Genomic DNA, 12,485 nt, shown 5'->3' on the forward strand with positions numbered 1-12,485 from the left:
GTAGGGGGCTGATAGTTCCTTGACCCACCTGGTGTCCAAGGTAAGTCACTCTGTTTAGGCCTATTTGACACTTCTTAGCCTTAACAGTTAGTCCTGCCTCCCTTATGCGCTCAAGGACTTTTTGTAGATGTTCCAGGTGGTCTGCCCAGGAATCCGAAAATATGGCCACGTCGTCAAGGTAGGCGACTGCATATTCTCCTAATCCCGCTAGGACACCATCTACAAGTCTTTGGAAAGTGGCGGGTGCATTTCGCAGCCCGAAAGGGAGTACATTAAATTCATACAGCCCGAGATGTGTGATGAAGGCTGACCTTTCCTTGGCAGATTCATCTAGCGGTACCTGCTAGTACCCCTTGGTTAAGTCCAAGGTAGAGATGAACTGGGCCCATCCCAGTTTCTCTAATAGTTCATCTGTGCGGGGCATTGGATAGTTGTCTGGGCGAGTTACAGCATTTAGCTTACGGTAGTCCACGCAAAAACGTAATTCCCCATCTGGTTTGGGAACTAGAACCACTGGAGATGCCCATGCACTTTCAGAGGGGCGGATTACACCCATCTGTAACATATCCTGGATCTCCCGTTCTCTAGCAGTTTTAGCTTGAGGAGACACCCGGTAAGGGTGGACCCTAATTGGGTGAGCATTACCTGTGTCAATGGAGTGGTATGCCCGTTCAGTCAGTCCTGGGGTGGCTGAGAACGTTGGCGCGTAGCTAGTGCACAGCTCCTGGATCTGCTGTCGCTGCATACGCCCAAGGGTCATGGAGAGGTTCACCTCTTCCACACCACCACCACATTTCCCTTCGTAGTAGACACCTTCAGGCCACTCAGCGTCGTCTCCTCCCTGGGCTGTAAACTGACAAACCTTTAATTCTCTGGAATAAAAGGGCTTTAGAGAATTAATATGGTACACCTTAGGCTTTTGGTTGGAGGTGGGGAATGCTATGAGATAATTAACAGCTCCCAGGCGCTCCTGGACCATGAATGGCCCTTCCCACGATGCTTCCATTTTATGGGCCTGGAGCGCCCTTAAGACCATGACCTGGTCTCCTACTTTGAAGGAACGCTCTCTGGCATGTTTATCATACCAGGCTTTTTGCTCTTTTTGAGCATCCTGTAAGTTTTCTCTAGCAAGGGCTAAAGAGGTTCGGAGGGTGTTTTGTAGGTTGGTTACAAAGTCCAGAATGTTAGTTCCTGGAGAAGGTGTAAATCCCTCCCATTGCTGCTTCACCAACTGCAATGGCCCCTTAACCTCACGGCCATATACAAGTTCAAATGGGGAAAACCCTAAACTGGGGTGTGGTACAGCTCTGTAGGCAAAGAGCAACTGCTGCAACACTAGGTCCCAATCATTGTAGTGCTCATTTACAAATTTACGTATCATGGCCCCCAAAGTTCCATTAAACTTCTCCACCATGCCATTTGTTTGATGGTGGTAAGGAGTGGCAACCAAGTGATTTACCCCATGAGCTTCCCAAAGGTTTTTCATAGTTCCTGCCAGGAAATTAGTCCCTGCATCTGTGAGGATGTCGGAGGGCCAACCTACCCTGGCAAAAATGTCTGCTAGTGCCTGACATACACTTTTAGCCCTGGTGTTGCTTAGAGCTACTGCTTCCGGCCATCAGGTGGCAAAATCCATGAAAGTCAGTATGTACTGCTTTCCTCTGGGTGTCTTTTTCGGAAAAGGACCCAGAATATCCACAGCTACTCGCTGAAATGGAACTTCAATGATGGGGAGTGGTTGTAGAGGGGCTTTGACCTGGTCTTGGGGTTTTCCCACTCTTTGGCACACCTCACAAGACTGGACATAGGTAGAAACATCCTTGCCCATTCCCTCCCAGTGGAATGACCCCCCCAAACGGTCTTGGTCCTGTTCACCCCAGCATGGCCACTAGGGTGATCGTGGGCTAAGCTCAAGAGCTTGGCCCGGTATTTAGTTGGAACTACCAACTGTCTCTGAGGATGCCAGTCTTCCTGGTGTCCACCAGAAAGAGTTTCCTTGTATAAAAGTCCTCTTTCTACAACAAACCTGGATCGATTAGAAGAGCTGAGAGGCGGTGAGTTGTTCCGTGCCGCCGTCCAAGCTCTTGGAGGCTTTCATCTGCTTCCTGTTCGGTCTGGAACTGTGCCCTTGATGCTGGGGACATCAGTTCCTCATTGGATTGTGGACCTAGGCTTGGTCCCTCTGGAAGCGATATAGGGGATGGAGCTGTTTCTGTTGACTGTGAACCGCTCTCCGCTGGTGCACTATGTTGGGATTCAGGCTCCAGCTGAGCCTCTTGTGTAGGGTTATCGGCTGCTGCCAGTTAAGGTTCAGTGGGGCCCTCTGGTGTTGAGGTTGCAAGTACTGGATTCAGTGCTGACATGGGGTCTGGTGTTGGTTGTTCGGCTGGTTCCGGTTCTGGGACTGGTTCCGTCTGGGTCTCTGGGACTGGATCCACTACTGCTGTTGCAGACATTGGCCTGAGGTCCAGGTCCATCACCTCTGACCGGGTCCTGATAGAAGTTTCTGGAACAGAGCTAGGCCTCACGGCTTGTTTAGCCTGGCTGCGGGTGACCGTTCCCACCCTCTTGGCCTGCTTCACATGATTGGCCAAGTCTTCCCCCAACAGCATGGGGATGGGATAATCATCATAGACTGCAAAAGTCCACATTCCTGACCAGCCCTTGTACCGGACAGGCAACTTGACTGTAGGCAAATTGAAAGAGTTGGACTTGAAGGGTTGAATCGTCACTTGGATCTCTGGATTGATTAAATTGGGGTCCACTAAGGAAGCATGGATAGCTGACACTTGTGCTCCGGTGTCCCTCCACGCGGTGACCTTCTTCCCGCCCACACTCACAGTTTCCCTCCGCTCCAAGGGTATCTGGGAGGTATCTGGGCCTGTGGACCTCTGGTGTGATTCCGGGGCAATGAACTGTAATCTGTTGGGGTTCTTGGGGCAGTTGGCCTTTACATGCCCCAGCTCATTACATTTAAAACATCGTCCAGCTGACGGGTCACTGGGGCGAGGGGGGTTGCTGGAGAACGGGGTGGCAGGACGATAAGGGGTCTGGAGGGTTCTTTGGGAGGTAGGTGGGGCCTTGGGCTGCCCCCGGTAATAGGGTGTGGTCTGGGGTGGTCCCTTCTGGTCTCCGCTCCAACTGCGACCAGTTTTCTTCTTCTCTGCCACCTCCACCCATCTGGCTCCAATCTCTCCTGCCTCGATTACAGTTTTGGGTTTCCCATCTAGGATGTATCTTTCTATTTCCTCAGGAACACCTTCTAAGAATTGTTCCATTTGCATTAGGAAGGGCAAATTTACTGGAGATTCAACACTTGCTCCTGATATGCAGGCATCCCAATGTTTCACAATGTGGTAGGCATGTCGGGTAAATGACATGTCTGGTTTCCACCTTAGGGCTCTGAACCTCCGACGAGACTGCTCGGGTGTTATCCCCATTCTGACTCTCGCCTTGGATTTAAACAGTTCATACTTGTTCGTGTGTTCTTTAGGCATTTCAGCTGCCACCTCAGCTAAGGGTCCACTGAGCTGCGGCCTCAGCTCTACCATGTATTGGTCAGTAGAGATGTTGTACCCAAGGCAGGCCCTTTCGAAGTTTTCTAAGAAGGCCTCAGTATCATCACCTGCCTTGTAGGTGGGGAACTTTCTGGGATGGGAAGTGGTACCTGGAGAAGGATTGCTAGGGTTTGTTGGTATATTCTGCTGGGCCTTTATCCTCTCCACCTCCTCCACATGCTTCCTCTCTTTTTCCTTCTCCTCCTCCACATGCTTCCTCTCTTTTTCCTTCTCCTCCTCCACATGCTTCCTTGCCTCCATTTCCCTCTTGTGGGCAGCCTCCTGTACCTCCTTCTCCAGCCGCATGAGTTCTATCTGTCTTTCATGTTCCCTTTGTTTTTCCTCAGCCTGAAATTTGGCTAATTCCAGCTGTAGTCGAGCTGAGGATTTGGTCATTCTAACCTCTCTGTTTTTAACTAACTTTACACCCGAGGTTTAGAAATAAACAAACAAAACTTGGCTGTAAAATTTTGCTGTGCTGGAATAGAATACCTATTCTCTGATAGTGATTGTCAGCCTACAGAAAAAGACAATTCCCTTGTCTCTGCTCTGGGCCCAAATTAAAGCAAAAAACCTCCAACTCCTTGGAAACCTGCTTACCCAGCCCAAAGAAAAAGCAAATGGGTAGAACACACACCCCCTATTTACTTTTAGGAAGAAAAGAAAAAAAAAAAAACCTCTGGGTTGGAAGACTGTGAATTTCCCTGCAGGAGTTAAGTACCCTGCCTCCAGGCAAAGAAAACCTGCAATTCACAAGATCATCCCCTTTTCTCTCTGCTTGGCCACAAAGCAGAGAAAAAACAATCTGCTTTCAGTTTCAACTGCTTTCTGGACTTCCTTTCCAAAGGAAAAAATAATTTCTTTTTAAAATCTGTATTTCTAGTTCAAAAAATCTCAACTGGATCTCAAAATGATTTCAGGTTAATCCCACCACTATGCCACCATGTCAAGGTTCCTCCCCCACTCTGAACACTAGGGTACAGATGTGGGGACCTGCATGAAAAACCTCCTAAGCTTATCTTTACCAGCTTAGGTCAAAAACTTCCCCAAGGTACAAATTATTTCCCCCGTTGTCCTTGGACTGGCCGCTACCACCACCAAACTAATACTGGTTACTGGGGAAGAGCTGTTTGGACGCGTCCTTCCCCCCAGAATACTTCCCAAAACCTTGCACCCCACTTCCTGGACAAGGTTTGGTAAAAAGCCTCACCAATTTGCCTAGGTGACTACAGACCCAAACCCTTGGATCTTAAGAACAATGAACAATCCTCCCAACACTTGCACCCCCCCTTTCCTGGGAAATGTTGGATAAAAAGCCTCACCAATTTGCATAGGTGACCACAGACCCAAACCCTTGGTTCTGAGAACAATGAAAAAGCATTCAGTTTCTTACAAGAAGACTTTTAATAAAAATAGAAGTAAATAGAAAGAAAGAAATCCCCCCTGTAAAATCAGGATGGTAGATATCTTACAGGGTAATTAGATTCAAAAACATAGAGAACCCCTCTAGGCAAAACCTTAAGTTACAAAAAAGATACACAGACAGAAATAGTTATTCTATTCAGCACAAATCTTTTCTCAGCCATTTAAAGAAATCATAATCTAACACATACCTAGCTAGATTACTTACTAAAAGTTCTAAGACTCCATTCCTGGTCTATCCCTGGCAAAGACCAGCATACAGACAGACACAGACCCTTTGTTTCTCTCCCTCCTCCCAGCTTTTGAAAGTATCTTGTCTCCTCATTGGTCATTTTGGTCAGGTGCCAGCGAGGTTACCTTTAGCTTCTTAACCCTTTACAGGTGAGAGGAGCTTTCCCTTGGCCAGGAGGAATTTCAAAGGGGTTTACCCTTCCCTTTATATTTATGACAGGCACCAGTGAACTTTTCCCAACAAACCCCTTCGGTGCCCTCTTCTGCCGTTCTCTCCAAAGCTACACAGAGTGACCACCTCCTCCTTAACTAGCTAGCAGCCTCCCTCCTTATTTTCAGTGCAGAGTCACAAGCCCCAGTACTCACAGCCCCATGCAGCTTTGGGCAGCAGTGATACTGGGTCCAGCTCCGGCATGTTCTTCTCGGGCTATTCCCCCCGGCCCACTGCTTTTTCTGGCTTCTGTTCTGGTGTGTCCCCAATTGGCCACCCTGTCCTTCCCAGGCTTCAGGCAGGTTTTCTGCTGCTTCACTTTGCGAGGGCCTGCTTGCTGCAGCCGTTCTTCCTCACTCTCCAGCTCCAAAGCCCCACCTTAAGTTTCCCTTTTTTTTTCTACTGCTCCCCCTCCCACCTTAAAAAAAAGATTTAAAGGAGTTATGCTCTTTGAACCCCAAAGGGGTTACACAAGTGAGTGCAGGGGTCTCCTTGACTGTATATAGTTGCAGGACCAGGCTGTAAGTGCTTTTCTGTGTCAGTGAGATTTTTGTGAAGTCATATAAATGCTAGTCAGTCCAATTCCCTAAAACACTATTCACAACTAGAGCTCAAAAGAAGGCTACTGAGCATCTTCAGCTGGCTTTTAAAACAGTTGTAATCACATTGCTTTACTGGAATGTGTCATTTTCTGTTAATGAACTTTTGTTGAGACTGAACATTCAGCTGTGTAACATGGAATGCATGGTGCTGTTACTAAGAAATGCTGTTATTCAGAATGTCAAGTGTTTCAAGATGAATAATGTGAAATGTACATTTCAAATAAATTGCTTTCTGTTTCATAAATAAAAATGATAGATCAATGTGTCAAATACAGATGACTTAATCAAGAGCATAAGGATTTTGAAAGTTAACTTTAATAGTGCATCATTTATTCCACATCCTAATCTCTTTTTTGTGGCTCTCCACATAATATTGTCTTCTTTCCCTATTTTCTGAGATCCACAGGATCCTGTTATTGGCTGCCTCCTTTAGGACTCTCTAACCTTTCCCGCCTGCCTGGCATGTTGACTTTTCAGCAGATTCATGGAACTGCCCTTTCCTTACCCAGCTGTTCAGCTGCTCCCTGGGGACCAATTTACCACTGCTTGCACATTATGTAGTTATTTACACCCAAACAAATTAGAATGGTAGCATTTTGCACCATGCTACAAAGGTGTAAATAGCTACACAAGGAGGAGGGCAGTGGTTAGTCAGGCTTCTGCTACACAGGTCTCCACTCTGCTCCTTAAGGCTATTTCTCTCCTTCTCAGGTCTCCATCCCTGCAAGAGGGTCAGACCTCATTTTGTAAACACAATTGGTGGAATCTTTTTTTTTTCCCATGTGACCTGAAAAGTTCATGTGTTTAATTTTTTTTTTTAATTTGAAAAACACAGGGCCAGATCCTTGGCTGGTGTAAATCAGCATAGCTCCAGTGACTCCAATGGAGCTACACCAGTTTATATCACCTGAGGGTCTGGCCCTCAGCTGGGAGCATTTATCAGCCTTGGAATGAATATTTTCTTAGAAAATGCATGATGAACTAAATGAGGCAGGAAGAGAGTGATCAACTGTGCTTAGGCTGTGGATGCTGAAGAGTGGTGGAAGGAGAATGACTGAAACTTTATCAACCATTTTTAAGAATGTGGTCAAGCTGAAATTAATTTTACACTTTGAATATTCAGCTTTTATTTAGAATACTCACTAAAAACCAAGTTACACATAACCATGACACCCCTCTGATTTTTTGTGTGCAGACAGAACAGCGTGTGTGTATGTGACAGTGAGAAGCCTGAGCAGCAGCATGTTTGATCATTCCTCAGACCAGGGGTGGGCAAACTTTTTGGGCCAAGGGCCACATCTGGGTGGGGAAATTGTATGCAGGGCCGGGACAGGGGGTTGGGAGGGAGTGTGGGGTGTGGGAGGGGGTGCAGTATGCAGGAAGGGGCTTAGGGCAAGGGATTGGGGCAGAGGAGGGGTGCAGGGTGTATGAGGGGGCTCGGGGTACAGGAGGGGTGCTGCAGAGGGCTCAGGGCGGGGGGGTTGGGTGCAGGAGGGGTGCGAGGTGCAGGGGGCTTAGGACAGGGAGTTGGGGTGCGGCAGGGGGTTGGGGTGCAGGAGGGGTGTGAGGTTCAGGCAGGGGGCTCAGGGCAGGGGTGCGGCGGAGGCTCGGGGGGGTGCGGCGGGGTGCGAGATGCAGGCAGGGGGCTTAGGGCAGGGAGCTGGGGTACGGTAGCGGTGCGAGGTGCAGGCAGGGGGTTGGAGGGGAGGGTGCAGGAGAGGTTCGGGCTCCGGGGCCGCGCTGCTCCGGGAAGCAGCCGGCACCACGTCCCAGTGCAGCCGCTGGGGGGGGGGGGGGGCGTCAGGGCTCCGCGCGCTGCCCTTGTCGCGCTTCCAGGTACCTCCCCCGAAGCTCCCATTGGCCGCGGCTCCCTGTTCCCGGCCAATGGGAGCTGTGGGGGGCGGTGCCTGGAGACAAGGGCAACGCAGGGAGCCCTCTGCCACCTCGGGCGCGGTGCTGGCCGCTTCTGAGAGCGGCGCGGGGGCTGCGGCACCACAGGGTTGCAATCCCTGCAAAGCCCTGAGGGGCAGATCCGGCCCGTGGGCCGTAGTTTGCCCACCCCTACCTCAGACTATGCATCAGTCGCTCTTCGTAAATGCTCTTGGGTGGGTGCTTTGCACGTTGTGGGGAGTGACTGGGTGGGGTTAAGGCAGAGCTGCCCAATCTGTACAGCGTCGTCTTGCATGAAGCATCCTCAAAAGGTCTGTTTAAAACCTTCTTCCTGAGAGCAAGTAGCAGTAAAGTATTTAATACAGTTCCCAAACACAATTGGAGAATCAAGACAAAGCCCAGCATGAATGCATTAATCAGCAGAACCACAGTACCTGTGATGTCTTAGTATTTAATACACCGATATTCTACACTTGTACTTTTCTTACAAGTACCTCAACTAGTATTACCAACATTAGTGTATTCTGATTCAAAACACCCTGTTAGATAGAATGTGTTTATTACACTCATTGTATAGCTACTAAGAGGAAATGCAGATAAGTTTACCCGTGACTTGTCTTAAGTTCTCCCAGCAAGTCGACTTCAGAGTTGGGAATAGAACTCAGAGGAGTCCTGACAGCCATTCCTGAGCCTTAAGTGTTGAATAATATCCCCTGCTTATTTACTTTTGTGGGGCATCCCTTCTGAAAGGTGGGCTCTGGATAATGAACCGATTGATGTGATAAACTGGAGTCATATTAAGCAAAGAAGTCTAAATCACAATGGATCTTTACTGTTTCCCATGAGGTGAGATACCCAAGAGTAGGCAGCAATACAAAGAAGCCCGTAAAGTAAATCACAGATTTGTATCCGGTAGGAGACAGTGTTTAGGTTTGATTCAACCTAAGGCTACTTTTGTCTAAGTAAAAATGTTAAGTGGTTAGTAAAACAAGCCCCTGTCTGAAATCAGTAATGCATTTTTTTACTCCAGGATTCGTTACATTCCTTGGGTAATCGAATTTCCTAGCTTCCCACGAATATTTAAGTAGTGAGCCATTATTATTTTAAAATACTGTATGCAATGTAGTTTACCATTGAAAATTATGTTGCTATTTTTTAATTTGGCATTTCAGATTAGAATTGGCCTCTTCTATCTATTTGGGCTGTCACCTTCCTTTGGGCTGAACCACGTGAAGCTGCATCCACCATGTCACATACCATTTAACACCCAAAGTAACACAAAGAGATTTTGGCTTGGCATATCACACAAAATAACCTAGAGGGAAAATGAGGAAAGACCATTTTCTGAAACAACACATTAAAGAGAGTAGAAATTTCTAGCTGAATAAAAACCAAAGCCTGTTGTAAAGCTTTTGTTACACCTGGAGATTCAGGACAGACTAGAAATGCATTGGATATTAGTAGGCTGGGAGTAAAAATTCTCTCAATATGCACAAGTCAATAGGTCTGTATTCCATTGTTTGTGGACACATGTTTTGCTGAGCAGACAGGTATATAAAACAATGCATCTGCTAATATCTTGTTTACTGCCAGTCATTTTAATCACTTTTCATCCAATAGATAGACCATATCCTAACCTGTACTTGTGTGTATGACTCTTTGGCTTCTACAGTACTCTAACTACTGTTCTTACCAACAGACAGTCACATTGCTAGCACATTCAAAATGCTATTTGATGGAAAGTCTAGACAATTTCTATGAACACATATTCCTACTGTAAGAAAGTTTTGGATCAACTGTAGCTGACAATACAAACAATGTACCTGAACAATAGAAAGTGCTTGTTTTACTAACAGTTATGAAAAGTGTGATTTGAATTTCAGTGGAGTGCTACTGGACTCAGTCATTTTATATGAATACTATACAGGTCACAAAGTTCTATACGAAAAACAACCACCCTTTTCACTGCAGGCATTTGCATTAGATCAGCTGTTTTCACATCTTATAAACCTCACCCTTAGAGATATTCAGCACTGACTGGGAACTAAGAATGTGTGTTCGTTAACCGCAAGGACAGTGACACATTTTCTGCTCTGTCAAGGTAATGCAAAGCATTTTAAAGAGACCTTATCTGGTCAGTAGCAGTTTTCCCACTATGCCGCCATTACTACGGTCCCCAGCATAGAGTCTATCACCAGGACATCTTTATGCCTTGGTGGTCCATGACTGCCAGCATGACCCCTTGGAGTCCATAGGCAGCTGGGTGTAAAGCAGAGCAGTCAAACCTGCTATACTTTATGCTAGGGACCAGCCTAATAGCCAGACATTGCAAAGGTGTCTTAAATCTACATTTGACCCTCCCAGGTCTGTGTAGTCCTGTCAAGAGCAGCTCTGCCAGAATTGTGAAATCTGGCCCATAATATACCCTTACAGAGTTACAAACACACAGGCCAACAATACTCCACTCAAACTCCATTCATTTGGTAAAAAACTGTTCTGGTATTTTCTCTCTTTATTACCATTATAGTTTTGTAAAAATAGAAGTTTATCCTGCTCAGTCGGATGCTGCTACTCATTCCCTATTGTCCAAAATCTAGTGTCTGTGGCAATTAGAGCTGGTTGGCAAACCCGCACCAGTGACAATACTCTTTGTTACCCTGAAAACAATGATAGGCATCCTTGGATGAATCATGCAAAACACAGATATCTAATCAGCAGTGATGAGCAAAGAAATATAGAAAAAAGTACAATATTATTAAATGACATTTGGAAATTGTATTTCATTTTGCCAAGTTTATTCAAGTGTGGCGTTACCCATTAAAGGGGACACATTCTTTGCAGTTGTTCCACACAGACATATACCAGCACTCACGCCAAATGATGCAGTTAAAAACATTACTGTTGATTGTTACATATCAGTCTCCAGAACTCAGGAATACATTGAAGTCGTATGGAATATTTTGAAGTTGTATGGAAGCTCTTCACCAGTGCTAATCAATGAGGTGATTATTTGTTCTTGTTACATATTTATTACAACTATTTTGGGCGGTGTTTTCTGCATGTAGATTTGAAAATATGGTGTTCCTTTTAAAATGTAACAAACATGAATCAATTAAGTGTCATGGATTAAAAAAGGAACCCACTGTATTTTTCTATAGAGAAAGGAATATTGTGAAACAAGTAAATTGATGCAGGAACATGTAAGTTCTCCAATGGTCTCTAGTCTATATTATTGATTAATAATAAACTATTTCTATAGTTGCCTATCACTGATTTTACTCATATTGTGTGAAGCATTTTTCAATTAGCAGAACAAAGGTGATGCACAAAGATGTAACTATCTGCAGTGAGCTATTCATCACGGATTCAGACTCTGGCAGGCAAGCCCCTGTAAAGAAATCTGGGCCTGTAATTCGGTTTAGCCAACTGGTTCCCACTAAGCCTGCAATATTAAAAATCTACCAACATGAGTTTTGAAGGGCATGTTTTGCCCTCTATGGGTCTGAAACATATTATAAGTTCAGAATAATGAAGGAAGTAGTTAGGTGCCATTATAAACCACTCAAGTACATATCACGTCATATCACTACCTCAGTCTGAATACACCCTGCATGATCTAGATAGTATAGCACCAAAATGGGAGAGATGGAAGAAGGAGGCAGTCAGTTTTTCAAATGACAAATGATTACCACTCTCACAATTCAAACACTTTGTTACCATATGTTCAAAATATTTGAGACTTTATTCGCCAACAGAGATGATCTGAAAGGTTATATGTTCTATTTTCCTCAGAGAGGAAGTATATTTTGCAGCTAGTCTTTGCTTTCTTCAAGGCCTGCAGTATGTCTCTCACTTTTAAATTTCTCTGTTGCCTTTAATTAACCTTCTCTAAAGCACAGCAACTCATCCAAAGCCCAATCAAGTCTTCTCAGTTAATTCAATGGACTTTGGATCAGACCACTAGGGCTCATATTTATTTAAAGATGGAGAATTAGGTTGCCATTTGTACTTTTCCAAACTATCCACTCCCACAGAACTAAGGACTTGTCTACACATGAACACCCAGGAAAATTAATCCACATTATCTAAAGGTATGAATTTGAAGTGGATTCATTAAACCACGCTAAATCCCTGTGTGGACACTGTTATTCAGAATAAAGTGGCCTTAATTTGTTTTAGCTTAATTCACTTTGGAAGCAAATTAAACTAAACTAAATTGAGGCCATTTTAATTTTGAAAGAGGGTATTCACACTAGGCTTTAATGCAATTTAAATAAGCCCCTTCAAATTTTCATCTTTAGTTAATTTGGACTAACTTTCCTGGGTGTGGCCACATAGACAAGCAGTAAGCTTTACTTTGTTTACTATATAAATACAAGAGTCACAACTAAAAGGTGAGCATTTGTCGGTTGTTAGCACACAGGGGTATCTGAAATCAAACAGTTTCCCCCTATAATTAGGAACTAATTTTTATAGAAGAACGATCTCGTGAGTAAGGAAATGGACTGGGAACAAGGAGACAATTTCTTTGTGCCTTTCCTCACCTTCCCGCAGCTCCCATTGGTCGGGAAC

This window comes from Eretmochelys imbricata, chromosome 2 (genome assembly GCF_965152235.1).
Source record: "Eretmochelys imbricata isolate rEreImb1 chromosome 2, rEreImb1.hap1, whole genome shotgun sequence".
In the NCBI taxonomy this organism is placed as follows: domain Eukaryota; kingdom Metazoa; phylum Chordata; order Testudines; family Cheloniidae; genus Eretmochelys; species Eretmochelys imbricata.